At 43.6% G+C, this 23,509-nt stretch overlaps 1 protein-coding gene across 1 annotated transcript in view; it reads right to left on the minus strand.

Moving 5' to 3' along the window:
* Nucleotides 1–23,509, minus strand: part of LOC311278748 (nuclear factor 7, ovary-like) — a 1,193,180-nt gene that overhangs the window by 287,036 nt on the left and 882,635 nt on the right. The gene's annotated exons all lie outside the window — the stretch shown is intronic.

Consider the following 23,509-nt stretch of genomic DNA (forward strand, 5'->3'; position numbering starts at 1 on the left):
ACAGACACACATCTGGAGTTTTGACGAGCGGCAGAGATTTACAAGCCTCTGATTTCCTCCTCCATTATAAACATGTTATTATATATTAATAAATTGAATACAAACAATGATTTTTATTAACAAGTGTCATGATTTTCTGTACTTCATTATAAAGGTTATTTAGATCAATACTTGATCCAGCAATATTCAGAAACGGCTGCAGCTTTTAGGATATTTTTCTGTTTCACTTTTTTTTGATTATAATAAACAGACAAAATTACAAAAATAAGGAAGAATGATGTTTGAGAGGTAACATGTGTTATTCTTACCAATAGTGATAAAATAATTTAATATACAGTTTAATTATATGAATATTATGAACAGGATCAACTAATACAGCTTCTGTCATGTGACTCCATATTTATTTGCTTTAAAACCCTTTTTCTTGATTAAAAGTGTTTCCAAACTAGTTTTTCGCAGCATTTGAAGTTGAAAACAGTTTTGTACAAATTTTTATTTATTTTTAATTCTTTGATGAACAAAGTTCAAAAGAACAGCATTTATCTGAAATATAATATTTTCTAACATTATAATATTCTTTACTGTAACTTTTGATCAGTTTAACTCATGCTTGATGAATAAAAGTATTGATTTATTTTATTTCTTTCCCCCAAAAAATAAAACAAAAATTCTCACTGACCCCAAACTTTTGAAGGGTCGTGTTTAATGTTACAAAAGCTTTAGATTTCAGATAAATGCTGTTCTTTTGAACTTTCTATTCATCATAGCATCATGAAATAAAAATTCAACACTGATAATAAACATAAATGTTTCTTGATCATCAAATCCTCATATTAGAGTGATTTGTGAAGGATCATGTGACACTGAAGACTGGAGTAATGATGCTGAACATTCAGCTTTGATCACAGGAATTAATTACATTTTAAAATGTATTAAAATAGAAAACAGTCATTTTAAATTGTCATAATATTTCACAATATTACTGTTTTATATTAATATTATATATCAACTTCCTCTCGTGTTTCTCTTTGAATGTTCGGGGGCTTCGTGACTTAAACAAGCAGAAAGATTTGTACATTTGTAAAAAAAAGTTTTGTTTTGTAAATCCATGAAAAGGGACATCTATTTTTCCAAGACACACTCTTGTGTAAACGATGATAAATTCTGGTGTAATCAGTGGAGGAGCAATATTTCTTTCTGTCATAACTCCAGTTCATCGGGTCGGGTCGCTATATTACTTAATAGTGGATTTCAAGGAAAGATTATAGAAACGCTTTCTTCAGGGATTGGAAGTGGATTATCTCAGTTGTTCTACCAGATAATATAGTCATTTATATAAGTAATTAAAAACTTAAATATCCCTCTGCCTTTATTATTTGGTGGCGATTTCAATGAGGCTCCAGATTTATTGCTGATAGATTTCCTTCTAGAAATGTGTCTAATTGTCACGATCCGCTCAAGAAGACAGCGAGGAGGATCCAAGTGCAATTGAGGTGAGGTTTATTAAAAGGGTAATCCAAAGAATGGTCAAAACAGGCAGGGTTCCAAAATCCAGTGAAGCAATCCAAAACAGTAAACAATAAAACAGGCTCAGGGAACACGGGAAACCAAACACGGTGTGACAACAACAACGATACCACACAGAACATGGGACAAACAGGGCTTTAAATACATGAACAGACGAGATGACAACGAGAGACAGCTGGGTAACCAGATTACAAACACCTGGGTGCAATAACAGACTGGAATTGTGGGAAAGGTAGTTCCTAGTGCAAGACACCGTGGGGGTAAGGAGGACATCTAGTGGGTACCCGGGGAAACACAACCAGACACTGTGACATGACCCCCTCTCTACGGAGTGGCTCCCAGACACTCCAAGACCAGACACGGAACAAAACAAAAACTCAGGAGGGAGGTGGCAAGGTGGAGGATCAGGGGGAGGGACGGGGGGCCAGGTCCATGAAGGGAAACAGAAACAGGGGGTAACAGACTCAAAGGAAGCCAGGGTGACACAGACAGTACATTGAGGAAACAGTGCGAAGCAAACAGTTCATCCGGTGGCCGGGGCGAAGCGAACAGTCCCTCGGGCGGCCGGGGCGAAGCGAACAGTCCCTCGGGCGGCCGGGACGGAGACGACAGTCCCTCGGGCGGCCGGGACGGAGACGACAGTCCCTCGGGCGGCCACGGCGGTGAAGACCCCTCGGGCGGCCAGGGCGGTGAAGACCCCTCGGGCGGCCAGGGCGGTGAAAACCCCTCGGGCGGCCAGGGCGGAGAAGACCCCTCGGGCGGCCAGGGCGGAGAAGACCCCTCGGGCGGCCAGGGCGGAGAAGACCCCTCGGGCGGCCAGGGCGGAGAAGACCCCTCGGGCGGCCAGGGCGGAGAAGACCCCTCGGGCGGCCAGGGCGGTGAAGACCCCTCGGGCGGCCAGGGCGGAGAAGACCCCTCGGGCGGCCAGGGCGGAGAAGACCCCTCGGGCGGCCAGGGCGGAGAAGACCCCTCGGGCGGCCAGGGCGGAGACGACCCCTCGGGCGGCCAAGGCAGAGACGACCACTCGGGCGGCCAGGGCACAGAAACAGACACCGGCTCAGGAACTGGAACAGACACCACTGGCTCGGGCACTGGAACTGGCACCACCGGCTCGGGCACTGGAACTGGCACCACCGGCTCGGGCACTGGAACCACCGGCTCGGGCACTGGAACTGGCACCAACGGCTCGGGCACTGGAACTGGCACCACCGGCTCGGGCACTGGAACTGGCACCACCGGCTCGGGCACTGGAACTGGCACCACCGGCTCGGGCACTGGAACTGGCACCACCGGCTCGGGCACTGGAACTGGCACCACCGGCTCGGGCACTGGAACCACCGGCTCGGGCACTGGAACTGGCACCAACGGCTCGGGCACTGGAACTGACACCACCGGCTCGGGCACTGGAACTGGCAACACCGGCTCGGGCACTGGAACTGGCACCACCGGCTCGGGCACTGGAACTGGCACCACCGGCTCGGGCACTGGAACTGGCACCACCGGCTCGGGCACTGGAACTGGCACCACCGGCTCGGGCACTGGAACTGGCACCACCGGCTCAGGTTCAGGAACAGACACAGACACAGACACAGACACCGGCTCAGGTTCAGGAACAGACACAGATACAGACACAGACACAGACACAGACACAGACACTGGCTCAGGTTCAGGAACAGACCCTGGCTCCGGCTCAGGAACAGACACTGGCTCCGGCTCAGGAACAGACACTGGCTCCGGCTCAGGAACAGACACTGGCTCCGGCTCAGGAACAGACACTGGCTCCGGCTCAGGAACAGACACTGGCTCCGGCTCAGGAACAGACACTGGCTCCGGCTCAGGAACAGACACTGGCTCCGGCTCAGGAACAGAAACAGACATCACCGGCTCAGGAACAGACACCACCGGCCCAGGAACAGACACCACCGGCTCAAGAACAGACACCACCGGCCCAGGAACAGACACCACCGGCTCAAGTGTGTGTGTAGCCCACACACACCACATGGCTGTGGCCATAATGGCCAGTGTCGCGGTCACTGAGGGCTCAGGAATAGATGTCACCGGCTCTGGCTCAGGAACAGGAACAGACACCGGCTCCAGCTCAGGAACAGAGACTGGCTCCGGCCCAGGGACTGGAACAGAACCCACCGACTCAGAAACATACACTGCCGGCTCAGGGACTGGAACAGACACCACCGACTCTGGAACAGACACCACCGGCTCAGACACAGGCTGTACGGCCATCTTGTCCATGGACACCGGCTCGGTAAACGTGACGGGAACACTTTCGGCGGCGGCCATCTTGTCCGAAGACACCGGCTCAGCAGACGTGACGTGAACAGTCTCTGGCTGGGCAGACGTGACGTGAACAGTCTCTGGCTGGGCAGACGTGACGTGAACAGTCTCTGGCTGGGCAGACGTGACTTGAATAGGCTCGGCGGCGGCCATCTTGTCCGAAGACACAGACTCGGCAGGTGTGGGCGGGGGCGGTAGGACGAGCAGCTCGGGGACAACGGCGGCCTGCTTGGTGACGACCTCCGGGACGATGACGGACTGCTTGGGGACAGCCTCCAGGTCATTGGAGAGGCCCGAGGTTTTCCTCCCCCTCTGCCGTCTTCGATGGTGAGATGCTTGTTCAGGTCTGGACAGAATTAATGACTGATGGAGCTCTGGGCTGGGCAGCGGTGATGCATTCTCTGGGCTGGGCAGCGGCGATGCATTCTCTCGGCTGGGCAGCGGCGATGCATTCTCTCGGCTGGGCAGCGGCGATGCATTCTCTCGGCTGGGCAGCGGCGATGCATTCTCTCGGCTGGGCAGCGGCGATGCAATCTCTCGGCTGGGCAGTGGCGAAGCATTCTCTCGGCTGGGCAGCGGTGATGCATTGTCTCGGCTGGGTAGCGGTGATGCATTGTCTCGGCTGGGCAGCGGTGAAGCATTCTCACGGCCGGCAGACTTGCGTCTCCTATCCCCTCTCTGTCCACGACGGCGAGATGGGGGCTCCGACCCGTCCCTCAGCAACCCGAATTCGAAGAGGGGGCACGGTGGAGGGTAGTGTTGGATTCCCTCTCGACCCACCATTCCTCTGCGAGCTCCCCGGGTCCCACGGAAAATGACCAGACGGGTACCCTCGAAACACTCTCTCCTCTCCCGCTCAGTGGTAGGAGGAGGGATACGAAACCCCAAATTGCTAGATCCATACATCGGTGGTATCGTTCTGTCACGATCCGCTCAAGAAGACAGCGAGGAGGATCCAAGTGCAATTGAGGTGAGGTTTATTAAAAGGGTAATCCAAAGAATGGTCAAAACAGGCAGGGTTCCAAAATCCAGTGAAGCAATCCAAAACAGTAAACAATAAAACAGGCTCAGGGAACACGGGAAACCAAACACGGTGTGACAACAACAACGATACCACACAGAACATGGGACAAACAGGGCTTTAAATACATGAACAGACGAGATGACAACGAGAGACAGCTGGGTAACCAGATTACAAACACCTGGGTGCAATAACAGACTGGAATTGTGGGAAAGGTAGTTCCTAGTGCAAGACACCGTGGGGGTAAGGAGGACATCTAGTGGGTACCCGGGGAAACACAACCAGACACTGTGACACTAATAGCGTCAAACACCGAATAGCAGATCTCTGTCAGTGTCTGAACCTGATCGAGGCACAGAGAGATCTAAACCCCCATATATACACTTGTACACTTGAACACTCGGATTTGTCTCATAAATCACGCAGGCTATAGACCTGTGGCTGATATTATTCAAAAATTATTATGATCAAAATGAACTGGATTAAGTATTGTATTTCTAATGATGGATTACACTGGTTTTGGATCCCTAACATAATCTTCAAACATTGTGGTGACCTTCAGTTTTTATTATCTTGTCATTTTAAATGCAGCAAATTACCTATTAAACTCTCAGAGTTTTACAAACAAGCTCTAGAATCCTGGAAGATTGCTTTCAGACATCATTTCTCCACACACACGTGTCTTATGTGGAATAATGGAAATGTATTGTGTGGAAACAAAGCACTTTTGTTCAAGGAATGTGTGGATCAGAATATTATTTTTGTTTCTGATTTATTCAGAGCTCGAGGAGATCTTCTTTCTTTTTCTGAGTTTATGACTCTGAAAGGTGCTGTAATTTCAGTAAGAGATTTTAATAAGGCGACTAAAAGTATTCCTGTCAGTTTGAGAAACTTGATTAAAGCGCATCTAAAAACCTGCAGTAAGAAGGGCGCCATCTGCTGGGAAAACAATTTATAAAATTCAGATAGACCATCTGTCCCAGGTGACTTGTTGTCTTTTATCAGCTCTAAACACTGACTGACTTCTGCCAGGGATAAGGGGAGGTCACAAAAACCCTTTTCTGAGTTGTTGAGCTTAGAGGTATTAGGCTAGAGAATTAAGGAATATCGAAGAATCATTGTCAGCATATTCTGATGTATAAAGCTGGGGGATGAGGGAGGCTGGGCAAAGAGTACAGCCACATTTGAGCAGGTTCACTGTAGCATCCATCATCCGGACCTTCCCAAATGAGAATAGGTAAGAAATCTCCTCACTCTAGAAAACTGCAGGACTGCGTATCAACACAGTCCTCAATGAGTACAGTAGTACAGTACTGCCTGTGGACTGTTCTGTAGGACTGTAAACATAAAGTATGTTTCAAGTATTTGGGAAATGTATTACTACTCAGTATAGGCCTATGTCACGAAAAAATTGAAGACCGGAAGTACGTCTTTTAGTAGGGATACGGCTCTTCTGGTTAGCTTTTTACAATGGCGGAGTCCGATAAATACCGCTGGACCAAATCTCTCCGCAACCTGCCTGAAGTCACATATGACGATGTGGTTCGGATGGTAAATGAAAACTCTCAAGTGGAAAAGCGTGAAAGCTGAGGAATGGCTGTCTACGTCCTGACGCAGAGCAACCCGGTGCACTACAACAACAGCAGCGGGCTGTTCGTCAGTAAGGTAAACGTTTCTATGGTAACAGGGAGTTGGACCAATCAGCAGACGTTGCTGCTACGCTTAGGATTGTGGGTAGTGTAGTTTTTTTTCATACGATCGCGGATAAAACATGTTTTTCTTAAAACAGGGTTGATTTCATACGAACTTATAGCTTCTACAGGAGCAAAAACATTCGTTTCACAACCTCATAGCTCGTGGTCAGTCTACCTCGGATGGTTTAGACATTATGGCTGATAATCTAAACCCTTATGGAGAAATACTGTTGACCGGAAGTTCTGAATCCCTACTCCGCGTTCCGGAAGCAGGAAGTGTGACATAGGCCTATTTACAGTATTTTACTATTTGTTTGGCAGAACTGAGAGATTCCCAACACAAGGCGGTCGGGAACGTGTTCGGTCTCCTGAACGGGAAACTGAAGTCATGAACACGGTCCTAGAAAATAACGGCATTACATTACGGCAAATACAAAGAAAAATAATACAAAACAATGAGATATTTCAAAATATTGATAGGCTAAGCTTATCAACACTGGACCGTGTAGAAATAATCTGAGGATGAAGCAGGTCTACAGGGTGCCAATTCAACGCAATTCAGAAGGAGTCAAAGAAGTGTGATATAACTATGTGCAAGTGAGTCCTACACAATCCCACAGTTGATGCATACTCTCAACACTGTATAAATTATACATATTTCAGTATTGTAATCATAATGATTGTGCTTCACAATAGTGACCACTCCATCTCTATTTGTGATATTGTCATGTGTGTTTCAGAGAGTCCTTGAGCGGAGCACCAGTTCATCTTCATTGATGATGTTGGATTCAAGACGAAAGAGGGGAAGGAATATCATGTTGAAGTCCCTGGCCAGCGCGGAGGGAACATCACAATGTGTGCAGCGATTACCGTCCACAGCGTCATCCATCACCATGCGACCCTTGACCCCTACAGCACTGCCCATCTGATCACGTTCCTGGACACCCGACACAACACACCAGACACAACACACTCATTCCAGCAGATCAGATCATAACGTAAGTTTCCTCCGGGCTGCTCTGGGCCGGGTTTCCCGATAACGATGTATCTTAGCTCTTAAGAGCGCTTTCTACGTGCAAGGTTACGAACGCTCGCAGCAATTCCACGAGCGTATCCCAAAAATGCACTTAACATGAACGCGCGAGAACACGCTCTACGTGCTACTTAAGAGTCGCTGTCCATTCGGGAAGTGCTGAAACATAACCTTATATGGAATCGTACTCTGAACGTTTAACCTAATAGATGCCATCTGTTGTGGATTAGCAATCAAGACAAGTCTATATAAAGCACATACAGGCGGAAGCACTGACAAAAAAAACAAACAAAAACAACAAGAAAAGATACCTTTCAAAAAGATTAAATTAATGTCCTTTTAGAGGAGAAACAAAGATGTAATTTTTAACAGATTTAAAGGATTTTTTTTTTTTTTTTTTTGTTCATTACATTAATTTTGATTAAAATTATTAGATTAAATTATTTCTATTTTTTTGTTTTGTTTTATGACCTTTTTAATAATTTAATTTATACATTAATTTAACCAACAACAACAAAAAAGAGTAATAAAGTGTACAATAAAGTACAATCAAAACCTTATATTATAATCACATTGCATTTGAATAAAGTTAAAGGTGTAATCTGCCGGTTGTCCTGCAGGTGTCCTCATAAATCTGTCTTCTTACGATGCACTTGGGGATGTATGATTACTCAAGAGCACTCGTAGATCTACGAAGATTTTCAAGTGCTACTTCAGCTACGATGCTTTTGGGAAACAGACCATAATATTAAGATCAGTCGTACGATCGTTTTTACGATCAACTTAGGCTTACGATGCTTTTGGGAAACGCAGCCCTGGTTCGTAACTGGTTCACTGCCCACCCATGCTTTCTAGTTGTATATCTCCCTCCATATTCTCCATTCCTATATCCTATTGAGGAATGCTTTTCTGCCTGGAGATGGAAAGTGTATGACCGAAATCCACAAATGCGTATACGGTATACCCAGTGGTGTAGTCTAGTTTTTCGTAGTGAGTATACTCTAATATAACACCCCCCCACACAGTGTTATCAACTTATTTATTTGTTATATGAATATGGTCCCTGAAGCACAGGTTTTATCAGTTGACAATTATCAACAATTAAAAAAAAAAAAACATTATAGGCACAAATACAAATTTACTTTTAGAAATGGTGTTTTTGAAAAAAATGTTATTTTAAAATACATTTTACTGTGCAATTCCTTTCTAATTAATTTGAGTTAGACCGAACTTTTATTTTGGTGGGTTGTAGACATTTGAGTTTCTGTGTGTTTTAATAAACTATTATTATTATTATTATTATTATTAGGCTTGAAGTATACTCTGTGCAATAGTAATATATTTCTGTTATAATTTCTTCAAGTTATACAGAACTTTTATTTTGACAGGTTGTCGTAAAGACATAACAGTTTCTGTGTGTATATGAAACGAATGAATGACGATAGTTTTATCAAATGAAATGGTGAAATTCTCATCAAGTGACTCTCATAGCAGCTCTGCGATGAAATGCACATGTGTAGCTTACATCATGTCTCAATACAGTGAAACGCTGAAAACACCACGAGCGTGAGTCACGCGTGCTTCTCTGTGTGTGTGTGTGTGTGTGTGTGTGTAGTGGAGCATACACTGAGCGCTCATTCCCAGAGACGCGTAGAACAATTGCAGTCTCTTTTAGCTTTAATATTCATAGACACTAGTCCATATCGAGATTTGATTCATTGTACAGCAGCTACTTTTGATTTATTCATTCAAAAATAGCCTAATTCCGTGACGTTCTGCTTTATATATCAAGTTCCATTTGTGACTGGATTCCGCGATTCGATCCGTTGCGCTTCGCAAACACAGACGGGGTGAATTTATGAATGAAAGAAACGAAGTTGATACGTATCCTCACGCTTTTTTTAAGTGGGTATACGCAAATCCTTGGCCTTTTCTAGTGGGTATACGGCGTATACCTGCGTATCACGTAGACTACACCACTGGGTATACCCCTTCTCCAAGCAAGTGGATGAGGAGCTGTGGCCAGACCAGAACAGGAGAGGGGATGCAGCATAGGGGTTTTACTGTAAATTCTTGTAGACCACTGTATCTGCAACTTTGTGCTGGCTGGGATGTACACTGTGTACATTGTTTTTTTGGGAAAAATAAAATATATTTGTGTCCGTGTATTTGTGTGCTCTGAGAATAAAAAACAATATTCCCAAATATTTTACAACACACTTATATATGTACTGTCTGTAGTAAGTGTAACACTGAACAAAACAAAAGGCTTAAGTCATTATGACGAATGGAGAAGAAGTGTTTTCCACTCATCAGTGTTTTACATTGAGCACATCAGTGTTCAACTGGTTCTTGTAAATGTCTATTCATATGATGGTTTGTGTGTGTCATCTGAAAACAAAATACCATTTTAAGAAGAAATAACATTGTTTTGAATGAAGGTGCAGTCTGTAAGAAGGACAGCTAGTGGTGGAAATAGGTACTGCAGTCCAATTCAAAATATCAGAGATTGTGGTTTCTCCCGCCCCGCCTCCTCAGACTCGACGCTCACACGGGTCGCCAGTTTGAGACACTTCTAGGAAGAGGACGCGGAGGTGAAGAAGTAGGAGAGAGAGGAGGAGGAAGAGGAGGAGGAAGAAGACGCGGAGGTGAAGAAGTAGGAGAGAGAGGAGGAGAGAGAGGAGGAGGAAGAGGAGAAAGAAGACGCGGAGGTGAAGAAGTAGGAGAGAGAGGAGGAGAGAGAGGAGGAGGAAGAGGAGGAGGAAGAAGACGCGGAGGTGAAGAAGTAGGAGAGAGAGGAAGAGGAAGAGGAGGAGGAAGAAGACGCGGAGGTGAAGAAGTAGGAGAGAGAGGAAGAGGACGCGGAGGTGAAGAAGTAGGAGAGAGAGGAAGAGGAAGAGGAGGAGGAAGAGGACGCGGAGGTGAAGAAGTAGGAGAGAGAGAGGAGGAAGAGGACGCGGAGGTGAAGAAATAGGAGAGAGAGGAGGAGGAAGAAGACGCGGAGGTGAAGAAGTAGGAGAGAGAGGAGGAGGAAGAGAACGTGGAGGTGAAGAAGTAGGAGAGGAGGAGGAAGAGGAGGAGGAGGAAGAGGACACAGAGGTGAAGAAGTAGGAGAGAGAGGAGGAGGAAGAGGACGCGGAGGTGAAGAAGTAGGAGAGAGAGGAAGAGGAAGAGGAGGAGGAAGAAGACGCGGAGGTGAAGAAGTAGGAGAGAGAGGAGGAGGAAGAGGACGCGGAGGTGAAGAAGTAGGAGAGAGAGGAAGAGGAAGAGGAGGAGGAAGAGGACACGGAGGTGAAGTAGGAGAGAGAGGAGGAGGAAGAAGTCGGAGAGAGAGGAGGAGGAAGAGGATGCGGAGGTGAAGAAGTAGGAGAGAGAGGAGGAGGAAGAGGAGGAAGAAGAAGACACGGAGGTGAAGAAGTAGGAGAGAGAGGAGGAGGAAGTGGACACGGAGGTGAAGAAGTAGGAGAGAGAAGTAGGAGAGAGAGGAGGAGGAAGAGGACACGGAGGTGAAGAAGTAGGAGAGAGAGGAGGAGGAAGAGGAGGAAGAAGAAGACACGGATGTGAAGAAGTAGGAGAGAGAGGAGGAGGAAGAGGACACAGAGGTGAAGAAGTAGGAGAGAGGAGGAGGAGGAAGAGGACACGGAGGTGATGTAGGAGAGAGAGGAGGAGGAAGAACAGCTCTCTTCTCCCACCACCACAGCACAGGATCTTCAGCCATAGGAACGGGAGGAAGGCTTTTGTAGAGCTCAGCCTCTAGGTCAACACGTTCGCTAAGGGTGAGGGCCGAGGTATCCTGTCGGATGGTCAACCTCAATTTCCTGTCCTCCTCTGAGAACAGCTCCTCCAAGGCATTCCTTGTTTTGTGCAATGGAGGAATTGTCTCCTCCATTTCCTCACCTTCTCCTTCAGATGACTCCTCCTTTTCCTGGTATTCTGTGTCTGTCTGTTCCAGTCCTGTTGTTGGTCCTCCTGTCACAGTGTCAGCAGATTTCTTCCTCAGTCTGTCCCAAGTTGCATCACCGACTGACCTCCCTTTGAATCTGGGGTCCATTGCTGTGGCCTCATGCAGGAAGGCTTGATTGTCATCCTTCTGATATCACTGGGAGAGGTTCTCACACTCCTTCTCTTTGATTGATGCCACAAACATGGCATCCTCATCCTTCACAGTAAAATGTTCTTCCAGTTTTTGAAGGATAGGTAAGATCTGTCCACAGGTGGCATTCTTTTCACATGACACACACAATGTGGATGTATAAAGGATTCTCATGAGCTGGACAAACTCCTCAGCCTTATGGAAGTCCTCATCTTTCAGACGGTCCAGGTTGTCCTTGGACAATGCTTTTTGCAGTCGTAGGTCCAAGGCTGCTGCTTGGATCGCTGGATATTGCTCCATAAATCTCTCTATCATTAGATATAGAGAGTTCCACCTGGTCTTGATATCCAGGATGAGTGAGTGTTGTGGAAGGCCTGCAACAACAACAAACAACACACATTTAATTACCACACACTTGAATATTGAATTATATTGTTAGATGTGTGAATCTCAAAATATCACTTATAATAATAGATTCAACTGACAAGGAGCTGCTGCTTTTCTGTCAACACTGTTTTGGACATGGAGGATCTCTTGAACCACACGACCACTGCTCTGATTCGGGCTGCCCATTTATAAATGGATGCAATTTTGTACATTTTCTGTGCAGCCAGATTCAATATATGTGCAAAACATCCTATTTTTAGGATCTGTAGCTTCTTGATAGCAATATCCATAATGCCAGCATTATCAACATTCACAGCTACAATCTTGCTCAGATCTATCTCAAACTCTTCCAGGATGTCTGAGATCTCCTCGGCCACTACTTCGCCAGTTTGTGATTTGTACACTGCCCTGGTGTGGAGGACCTTCTGTTGTACACTGCCCTGGTGTGGAGGACCTTGTGGAGGACCTTCTGTTGTACACTGCCCTGGTGTGGAGGACCTTCTGTTTTACACTGCCCTGGTGTGGAGGACCTTCTGTTTTACACTGCCCTGGTGTGGAGGACCTTCTGTTTTACACTGCCCTGGTGTGGAGGACCTTCTGTTTTACACTGCCCTGGTGTGGAGGACCTTCTGTTTTACACTGCCCTGGTGTGGAGGACCTTCTGTTGTACACTGCCCTGGTGTGGAGGACCTTCTGTTTTACACTGCCCTGGCTTGTGTCGTGCACTGTACTTTCCATTACCAGTACCAGCTCAACTCGACTCGACTCGACTCACCTCGGCTCGGCTCGGCTCGCTTTTCGCTCCGTTTTCCATTGCAGATAGTGCCTCCACAATAGTACTGCGTCGTCATAGCGACGGCGCAGGAAACTGCTGTGACTTAATCTTTTACGCGAGACACAACCGCTACCCACACACACAGGACAATGGAGGAAATCGAGTGTATGCTGTTTTTGGATGTTTTTGTTTTTGTTTTTGCTGTTTTTTTATTCAGGATACTCCGTCTGGCGCGTACAATGATGACGCAGTGAATAGTGACGATTCTCTCTGACCAATCAGCAGTCTGCCGTGTTTTCACGTCACATTTTAGTATCGCCTCAGCTCGCTTAGAACCTCGCCGGAGGTGGTACGAAAAAAAGTACCTGGAATCTGGTACAGGTACAACTTTTACACAGCTGAAAACCAAACAGAGCCGAGTCGAGCCAAGTCGAGCCGAGCCGAGGCGGGCTGGTACTGTGTAGTGGAAAAGCGCCATAACTGTGAGATCCTGCCGGAGGCTGGTCCACCCATCTGATGTGATGGCCAGCTTTGGCACATCCTTCAGCTCACTGATCACATTGGCCTTTTCAACACCATACCAGGAAGGAATGAATGTGTCGCTGAGATAACTTCTGGAAGGTGGGGTATATTTAGGGTTGAGTGCCCTGCACATTTCCCTACAGTAAACACAATTATTGTTTTCATTTTGTTATGTTATCATTATTAAATTGGTGTGTTGTTGATTATTGTATTGTTACATGATGGGGCTAAAATACAACCCTTTTTATAATACATCTATATCCTAAAAATGTATATACTGTGTATACTGACAGACCTAAAACAGTTGGACTCCACTGTTGCAAAGGGGTGTAGGCCTTTCACTATGAACTTAGGCTAAGTGTCAGTCGTTCACCCTCTCCTCAGGCATCCTCCCACTGGCTGCAAGGGTGAAGGGGCTTTGGGCTTGTCTTGGGCCAAAGGTATTAGGAGGAGTGGGTTGGTTCATAGTAGCTGCAGCTTTTAAAACAAATTATAATAAAAAGTTGCAAAATGTGGCCAATGTTTACATTTGATCATGAACCCATGTTCACATGATTAAGGTAATTCTGTGTCAGCATTTCATCACTACAAATTAATTTCTGGGTATAATTTCTAAATATTACACATTTATTTGTTAATGCACCAGTTCTGAATATTATACATATGTTAATGCACCAGTATAAAGGCATTTTTTAGTGTTTAAGATTTATATACTGCAGAAAAAAAATACTCTAATTAGGCTTTTTGTAAACTAACTTAAAGTGCGGTGCATTTAGCCTAATAAATGTTTACATACTGTTTTCTTTATTTGGGATTTTAAAAACAAGTAGAAAATATGTTGAATGCATAACGTCATTTCTCCCAAATGAAATCAACATAATTACAACGTAAGGTAAGCAAACCAATTAGGGAGATTGTATATTTATTTTAAATGGCATGATCAACATTGATTCAACATGATTTTAATGAGCAAAAAGATGTTGGATCAATGTCGGAGATTGTTGACATTGTTTCGATGACGCAAGAGATCTCGATTTTGCGATGATTTTATTGCAATTTTATTTGAGAAGGCTGATAGCATACACCTGAATGTATATGGGGCAACCAGACACGAGCTAGCTAGGCAGTTGAAAACTTTGCATTTCTCTGTCTGCACATAATGCACCTCTGAAAGATGCTTTGACAGATTGCTTGTGTTTCCGCCCTTACATGCAAAAATCTTGTTGCACTTCTGACAACGAGCGGTCTATTAAGTTATTAAAAAAATGTAAAGATTGCAAAAAAGTCTTCTTAAGGTTTAAAAATAAAGAAGTTGATAAAATTATTTGCAGTGCATGTAAATCTTTGAAAACATTTATTTTTCTTTGTGTATTTCAAACACTTAAATTTTGCTCTCTTTTCTGCTGTCTTTTCTGCGGGTCTAAATCTCACAGCTGAGCGGCCAGAGGAGAACTGAGCGACTGAGCCTGGGTTCTGTCAAGGTTTCTTTTCTCCATTCTGTCACTGATGGAGTTTTGGTTCCTTGCCACTGCCTTGCTTATTTGGAGACACTTAAACAAACACGCTGAAACAAACTTGGTTGCATTATTTTCCTGTTATCAATGTAAGATGCTTTGAAACAATCTGTGTTGTAAAAAACGCTATATAAATAAAGGTGACTTTGTTCTCTATTCAGTACAATGATTTTATGTATAATAGAGTTTTAATTGGTTTACATGTTTTTTAGTCTAGTTTATTCCTCTTAATATTTTAAGTGTTTATGTCTTTAGGAAATGTATGGTTGCCATGGCAACAGGGTTGGGGTTTGTATAGAAAAACTATATAGGCTTTATATATGTATAAATGTATATATGTAAATGTAAAGCTGAATTTTCAGCATCATTACTCCAGTCTTCAGTGTCACATGATCCTTCAGAAATCATTCTAATATGATAATAAAGCAAAAAATTACTGAGGGAAAACTTATTACAGTTCCAAATGATGCAGGAAAAGCTTCATTCTGGAAGAATTATGATCTTGTCATTTCAACCAATAAAGAGCCCACGGTTACGTACAGCGTAGAGCTTGCGAAGCTGTCTTGGCGTACGACAGCAGAAAGACCGGTTCATCTTCTCTACAGCGACACACTGATCGTGGATGCACTCGTCCAACTGCAGGCCTAGCCGCTAGTAACAACACACACTCATCTCTTTCACACTATTATCTCCAACTACATGGGGGCTACATATGTGTCTCAGCGGAGAGTGTGTTACATGATCCCACAATCATCTCTCGGAGATCTAATGAAACTGCGGCCTCCAAAAGAAAGGTGCTGGTCAACGAAATATAAGAAATTATGTCTGATATCAATGTTGGGATGACCACTGACATGTGGACTGACGATTATTTCTTAACAATCACTTGCCACTACATCACTCCAGATTTATTGCTTGGAAGCAGAGTCCTTACAACAGCAATGTTCCCCCTGAAGAAGCGGAAACCGGTGACAACATACGGAGAGAATTACAGAGACAGCTCGTATCTGTACTTGGATTTGATGCCTGTGTGATGAACAAAGTCGTCTGGGTCACTGACCAGGGATCAAACATGATTGCTGCACTCCCGCCGTATCATCGCCTGGATTGTCAGGACCATGTTTATAACACAGCTCTCAAACACACGCTTGATTCTGCCGAACTACGAGACTGCGCACCAGAGGTCACACACCCTTTGACTTTGTCTCAGCAAAGGCACTCGTGAGATACGTCGGGTCGGGTTAAATGATTTCGGGTACGGGCCAGGTTCAGGCTTCAGTTGCAGATCTCCACAACAGATCCCAATCACTGTTCTGGAGTGTGGAGTTTCCATCTTGCGGACTCACCTTTCCAGACACAACTTCATGCTTTTGGATTATCACTTCTTTTGGACTGTATATACACTGGTGGACACGAACACTGGGACGCTTCAACACCCAAGGATTCTTATGGGCTGTTTTAGGGTGCGATGGACTCTATCCTTTTAACAGCCTGAGTGTTCCTGGTTTTATTGTGTTGTTTCAAAGTCTCCTGTGAAGATTGTAAATACACCGTTCTTATCCACTTTAACCTCAGTTTTTGTCTCATCCTTTTAACACCCAATTCCTCACACAGTAAATCTGACCCCATTTTAACTTTTGTAACTCAACTTAACCCCTGAGGTCGACAATCGCGCCGGCGCGATAGGCTCGCTTTTTTTTTTTATCAGTTCAAAAGAGATTAATTTTTCTCTGTTGACTTTGATATTACAAACAAGTTTCATACATCAATCGATTCTGTTAAATGTGTATTATTTTTGTGTATACTCACAATAAAAACAAAGTGTTGTGCTTTTTTCCAAATAAAGAAAAATAAACACGAAGCAAGTTCTGCTTTCTCTCTGCCAGTGAAGTCCATTCTGAAATGCGTCCGAAAATGAACAATAACTCATCGAATACTAAGTCAAACAGACATACAGACACACAGGCATGAAGCTTGAATTCTCTTCTTTTAAATGAAGTAATTTATATAAAAAACAAATATTCTCAGTTCATGTAATCTGTAAGAAAAGAGCAAGATGTCAGTCGTTCTCATCTCATCTAATTATTTTTAATGTGACTCCGCCCACGGAGAGCGCGCGCTATTCAAACGCAAATGACTGAGGCAATCCTGCAAACTTGTGAACGCCCCCATATCAGCTAGAGAAAACACAAGTTTAATCAGATCATGGTACTTGTTTACACCATCTCGCAGCGCTGTGAGGAATAATACTATCGTAATAATAATAATGGAAAATATACCTCAGAAGTGCGGGTATTTCGAGGAGCAACGGATGCCGCTGAGCTGAGGAATACTGTAGTAAGTTTTTTTCCTTCTCAAGTGAATCGCGTTTCTGTGTGTGAATGAATGAACGGCAGAGATGCGCTGTTTACCACAGCTCGCAAAAAGACAGTTTAAATTTAAATCGTGTTTCTGTGTGTGAATGAATGATGATGTTTTAGCAAACTGTATTGCTATACTGAGATGAGTAAAAATCGACTGAAATATGTAAGGGATAATGTATAGGGAGGCGGTTGTTATAGCGAATAACAACCCCGACAGGCTGAACGGTCTTGAATCAGCCTGAAGGGGTTGTTATTCGCTATAACAACCACCTCCCTATACATTATCCCGCTTATTACATGGCTACCTACCAAATAAATCAATAATTTGACACAAAATATTGATTTAAAAATTTGTTTATTGATTTAAAAACGATTGTATTGCTTCCGCTAAAGAAAATAGTCCGTTCCGTCTCTACGGTTGCGTCCATAACAACGCTCTGTTTTTCATGGCAACAGTCTGTTATACTTTGCAGCGGTCTGTTATCAAGAAATAACAGACCGCATTCTACATTGGAATTTAACCAAGCCATGTAATAAGTTGAAATAAAATGTAGGCTATTTGTATAAGCAACGTATGAAACTGCAAATTAACATTTATATGCCCTAATATTTCATAAAAACAACATTACAGTCAGGCGAAATATGAAAGACAACATTTTGTTGACTAGATTTGGGTACAGTTTTTACTGTAGAATATACTGCCACATCAAATAAGCTTTTGTTTAGCAATTTCTGCTCATATGTTATATAATATATATATATATATATATATGTACATGTACATGTACATGTATATGTATATATATATAAAATACTATATTTGTCAAAAATAAAGTCATCAACTAAGATGTTAGCTGTTCCAACGTTGGCTATATTCAAACTAATGAATACATATGATAAAATGTAGGCAAGGCAAGGCAAGGCAAGGCAAGTTTATTTATATAGCACATTTCATACACAACGGCAATTCAAAGTGCTTTACATAGAAGAAATTAAAATAATAAAAGAAATAAGAATAATTAAAACAGTTTAGAAAAATAAAATAAAATACAGTACAGTACAAACAGTCGGACGAGCATTGGCACAGTGCTCATTCAGTAAATGCATAGCTAAACAGATGTGTTTTGAGTCTGGATTTGAATGTGACTACTGTAGGAGCACATCTGATCTCCTCTGGAAGCTGGTTCCAGCTGCGGCTGGCATAATAGCTAAAAGCAGATTCGCCATGCTTAGAGTGAACCCTTGGTATTTCTAGCTGATATGATCCTAATGATCTGAGTGATCTGTTGGGTTTATATTCAGTGAGCATATCTGCAATGTATTGAGGTCCTAGGCCATTGAATGATTTATATACCAGTAATAATACTTTAAAATCAATCCTAAATTTAACTGGGAGCCAGTGTAAAGACCTGAGGACTGGTGTGATATGTTCATATTTTCTGGTTCTGCTCAGAATCCTGGCGGCAGCGTTCTGTATGAGCTGCAACTGTCTTATGGTCTTTTTGGGAAGGCCAGTGAGGAGTCCATTACAGTAATCCACCCTGCTGGTGATGAAAGCATGCACAAGTTTCTCTAAGTCTTGTCTGGAAACAAAGCATCTTATTCTTGCAATATTTTTCAGATGATAGTATGCTGATTTAGTTATTGCTTTGACATGAATACTGAAACTAAGCTCTGACTCTAGTGTCACACCAAGATTCCTGACTTGATTTTTAGTTGTTTGACCCCTAGAGTGAAGGTATGCGTTCACCTTGAGAACTTCATCTTTGTTTCCAAATGCAATGACTTCAGTTTTGTCTTTGTTTAACTGAAGAAAGTTTTGGCACATCCAACTGTTGACTTCATCAATGCATTGGCACAGGGAGTCAATGGGGCTATAATCGTTAGGCGATAGGGCTAAGTAGAGCTGTGTGTCGTCTGCATAGCTGTGGTAAGAGATTTGGTTCTTTCTCATTATTTGGCTCATTGGGAGCATATACAGGTTGAACAGGAGTGGTGCAAGAATTGAGCCTTGAGGGACTCCGCATGTCATGGATGTCCACTCAGACTTATGGTCTCCTATACTCACATAATAACCTCTCCCATCTAAGTCAAGTCAAGTCATTTTCATTTATATAGCGCTTTTAACAATGTAGATTGTCTCAAAGCAGCTTTACAGAGATAAATGTATAATTTAACGTAAGATTGTTTTGGCTTTATAGCGGTTCTTTAATAAAGTTATTTTCCAGCTAAAGTTAGTTTTGATTGATTCGCTTCCGTCGCAACGATCATTTGTTTTTAAATTAGGGCCGCCAAGACGACACCATTCTCTCTACACAGACTTTAAACGCGATCCTGTGAGAAACGCTGATGGCGTTCAGATGCGCATTAAGAACGGGTTCTATAGTTATGTGCGTTTGAATATATGTGTGCAGGTTTGGAATTCCCTACAAACCAAACCTAAACAAATTACTGGTGTTTCCTTATAGTTTTGATTCAGAATTTTATTTTATTTTATCAATTCGGGGTAGATACGCAAATTGAGTTTTCCCGACGACGCGTTATCTGTAGAGTGGGAAAGGGATCCTCCATAGGGAGAGACTAGTTGGCACTTCAGCACTGCGTTGACACCGGGTCCAGGCGAAGGTCCTTCATCAGATCTGGAAACGGCCTGAACGGCCTAAGTATGACCTGAACCATTTTAGGACTATCCCAGAAAGCCCCACCCAGTTTTCCAGCCTGTCCAGAAGTATGTTATGATCGACAGTGTCAAATGCAGCACTGAGGTCGAGTAGCACCAGCACTGATAATTTGCCTGAGTCAGTATTTAAGCGAATATCGTTTATTATCTTTATGAGCGCTGTCTCTGTGCTGTGGTGCGGTCGGAAACCAGATTGAAAATGGTCAAAGGATCCATTCAAGCTCAAGAATTTGTTCAGCTGATTGAAGACAACTTTTTCAATGACCTTGCCTATGAAAGGAAGATTTGAGATCGGCCTATAGTTGCTGAATATGGTCTTATCCAGATTGCTCTTTTTCAGGAGGGGCTTGACAACTGCAGTTTTCAGGGAGTTTGGAAAGCTCCCAGAGAGAAGTGAGGCATTTACCACTTCTAGAAGATCTGCTTCTAAACTGTTTAACACACTTTTGAAAAAAGATGTGGGAAGTGTGTCAAGAGCGCAGGTTGATGTTTTAAGGTGCTGTACGGTTTCTTCCAAAATGTTGCCATTAATTTCTTTGAAATCAGACATAGTAACTACTTTCTCAGGTGGTCTGGTCTGTCTGACCCCAGCGCAACTCAAGGATGTGCTGATCACCTTTCTGATATTATTGATTTTCTCAGAGAAGAAAGAAGCAAACTCACTGCACTTGTTGTCTGAGAGCATTTCTCTGGGAATCTGGCTTGGGGGGTTTGTCAGTCTCTCTACAGTAGCAAAAAGAGTGCGTGTGTTGTTTAAATTGCTGTTTATAATATTTGAGAAGAAAGTCTGTCTAGCTTTGCCTAGTTCCATATTGAAAGCATGAAGGCTGTCTTTGTAGATGTTATAATGGACTACAAGTTTTGTCTTCCGCCACATGCGCTCTGCTTTTCTGCATTGTCTTTTCATATTTTGCACTGCTGTTGAGTTTCTCCAAGGTGCTTTTTGTCTGCCACTCTTCTTCCTGACTTTCACAGGAGCAATATCATCAATTACACCTTTAACTTTTGAGTTAAAAGAATCAAGGAGAAAATCAACAGAGTCTGCAGATATGCTTGGTGTTAAGGATATAGCCTTCATAAATAGTACACTAGTGTTCTCATTTAAGCATCTCTTCTTGACAGACACAGATCTAGCTTCAATGGCAGGAGAGATCAATATATCAAAGAAAATACAGAAATGATCAGACAGTGCTACATCCTTAATAACAATCAATGAAATGTTTAGACCCTTACTGATAAGTAAATCTAGAGTGTGTCCACGATTGTGTGTGGGTCCATGTACATGCTGAGTCAGATCAAAAGTTTTTAAAACAGTTTTGATTTCTTTTGCCATATTGTTTTCTGCATTATCTATGTGGATGTTAAAATCTCCAGCAATGGCAAAACAGTCAAACTCTGAGGTAATTGTTGATAACAGTTCTGTAAAGTCCTCAGCAAAGGCTGGAGAGTATTTTGGAGGCCTGTAAATAATGATGAGTAAAATGCGTGGAGCACCTTTTAACACAATACCCAGATATTCGAAAGAAGGGTAATTCCCAAATGATATTTGCTTACATTGATAGATATCTTTAAAAAGAGCAGCTAGACCCCCACCTCTCTTAACAGCTCTGCAGACACTCATAAAAGTAAAGTTAGGAGGGGCTGCTTCATTGAGGATTGTTGCACTGTAGCTGTCTTCTAGCCAGGTTTCATTTAGAAGCATAAAATCTAGGTTGTTTGTGGTTATTAAGTCGTTAACTAGAAGTGATTTATTTTTAAGTGAACGAATGTTTAAAAGTGCTAACTTAACAGTCGTACTTTTTGTCCCCACATCAATCTTACTTTCACATGTAATAGGCACCAGATTAGATGGGTTTGCTGTACGGCTATTGAAGGCCTTAGACTTTCTATCTTGTAATAGAACAGCAATAGAGAAAGATACAGGCACACTGGGTTCCCGCTTGTTTTGTAAACATTTGAGAAAGTTACTGTTATCAGAGCGGGGACCCGACACATATCACTGAGAGCTGGTATCAGTTGTTTTTGGTTCACCTCGAGCAGATGGAGGAGGGTGTGGGCCCTGGCGTTGTGGCAGAGGCCGAAGAGCTCTCACAGGAGGAGGGGGAGGGCGAGCTGGGCCCGCAGGCTTTGGTGGCAGCGGTGCCTGTCGTTTTTTGGTTGTTATCTGGGGGCTTGCAGCAAAAGAGTGGGATAGTTTGGTTCCAGCATACACCAGTTCTTCCATTTTCTGTGAGAAGCACAGAAGTGGCGATGCTGGGGAGAGGGAAAAGGTGTCTGGAGAAAGGGGCTGTTCCTCTGGTGTTAAAGGAGGCTGTGATATGCTGTCCTGGCTTCCCTGGCTGTTTTCCAGGAAGTCGTCCTTGGGTGCTGAGTCTTGGAGCAGTTCTGATATGGCTGTCTGTGGTGAGCTCTGTGTGCAGGGTTCAGCTGAGATTGAGTCCGTGAGCAGAGGTTGTTGTGGCGGAGTGGTGTTATCATTGTCCTTGTGTGATATGTCAACTGCATGTCCATTGTGCTGCTGAAGTGAAGTCCTGTGGTCATTCATACTGTGTCCAGGTGTGTGTGTGCCATTCAGATTGAGTGGATTGGCACACATTGCAGAAGGATGATTGAGGGAGAAGTAGAAATTGTCCTTTAACACTCTTGAACCAAGTTTGTTTGGGTGATGGCCATCCCGATGAAAAAGTTGTCTCTGACTCCAGAAAAGATTGAAATTGTCAATGAAGTTTACTCCTTTTATATTACAGGTTTTTTGCAGCCATGTATTTAGCCCTAGCAACCGTGAAAACCTGTTTGTTCCTCTTGCTGGGAGTGGTCCACTGATGAATGTTTGAACTTTCAGTCTTTTAAGTGTTTCAAAAAGTTAATTGAAATCCTTCTTAAGGAGTTCTGACTGCTCTTTATGAATATCATTCTTCCCCACATGAATGATGAGTCGATTTGCAGTCTTATGTTTCATCAGAATGTTCTGAAGTTCCCTGTTTATATCAGAAGTTGTTGCTTGTGGAAGGCAGCACGTAGTTGTATCCCTGCTGCTAATGTTTCTGATTATGGAGTCCCCCACTATCAGAGTCCTGGGCCCGGCTGCGCTCTTAGCTGAGTGCTGCTGTCTGCTCGACCTTGAGCGCCAGTTAGCATCAGTGTTAGCTACTGGCCCATTCAGTCTGTGTTCGATCACATTTATCACATTTGGGGATTCCTCATTTACATTCATTAGTACTTCAAACCTGTTCTCAAGATGTATAGGCGGTGGTAGCAGACCAGTGTTTGCAATCCTTATCAGAGCTGTATCTGGGGTAGAGGATGCTACTGCGGCAATATGTGATGTTTGTGATAATCTGATGTCTCGAGTGCCTTTGGGTCTCGCTCCCTGTTTGTGCCATCGATTTGTAAGTCGATCGGCTTGTTTCTCTACCTGTCGAGGAGCACTAGTTTCATGGGACTCACCGGCTGTATGCTGAGGCTGTCCATGACGAAGCTCTGTTGTGTGCTCCGTCTGGTTTGGTGGTCCCGTAAGTAACTTTGTTTCAAGAACTGCAATCCTTTGTAAAAGTCTGTGGCAGTTGGTGCAGCAAGTAGATTCTTGAACCTGAAGAGGCATTTTCTCT

Source organism: Rutilus rutilus (genome assembly GCF_951802725.1).
Source record: "Rutilus rutilus genome assembly, chromosome: 19".
Taxonomy (NCBI): domain Eukaryota; kingdom Metazoa; phylum Chordata; class Actinopteri; order Cypriniformes; family Leuciscidae; genus Rutilus; species Rutilus rutilus.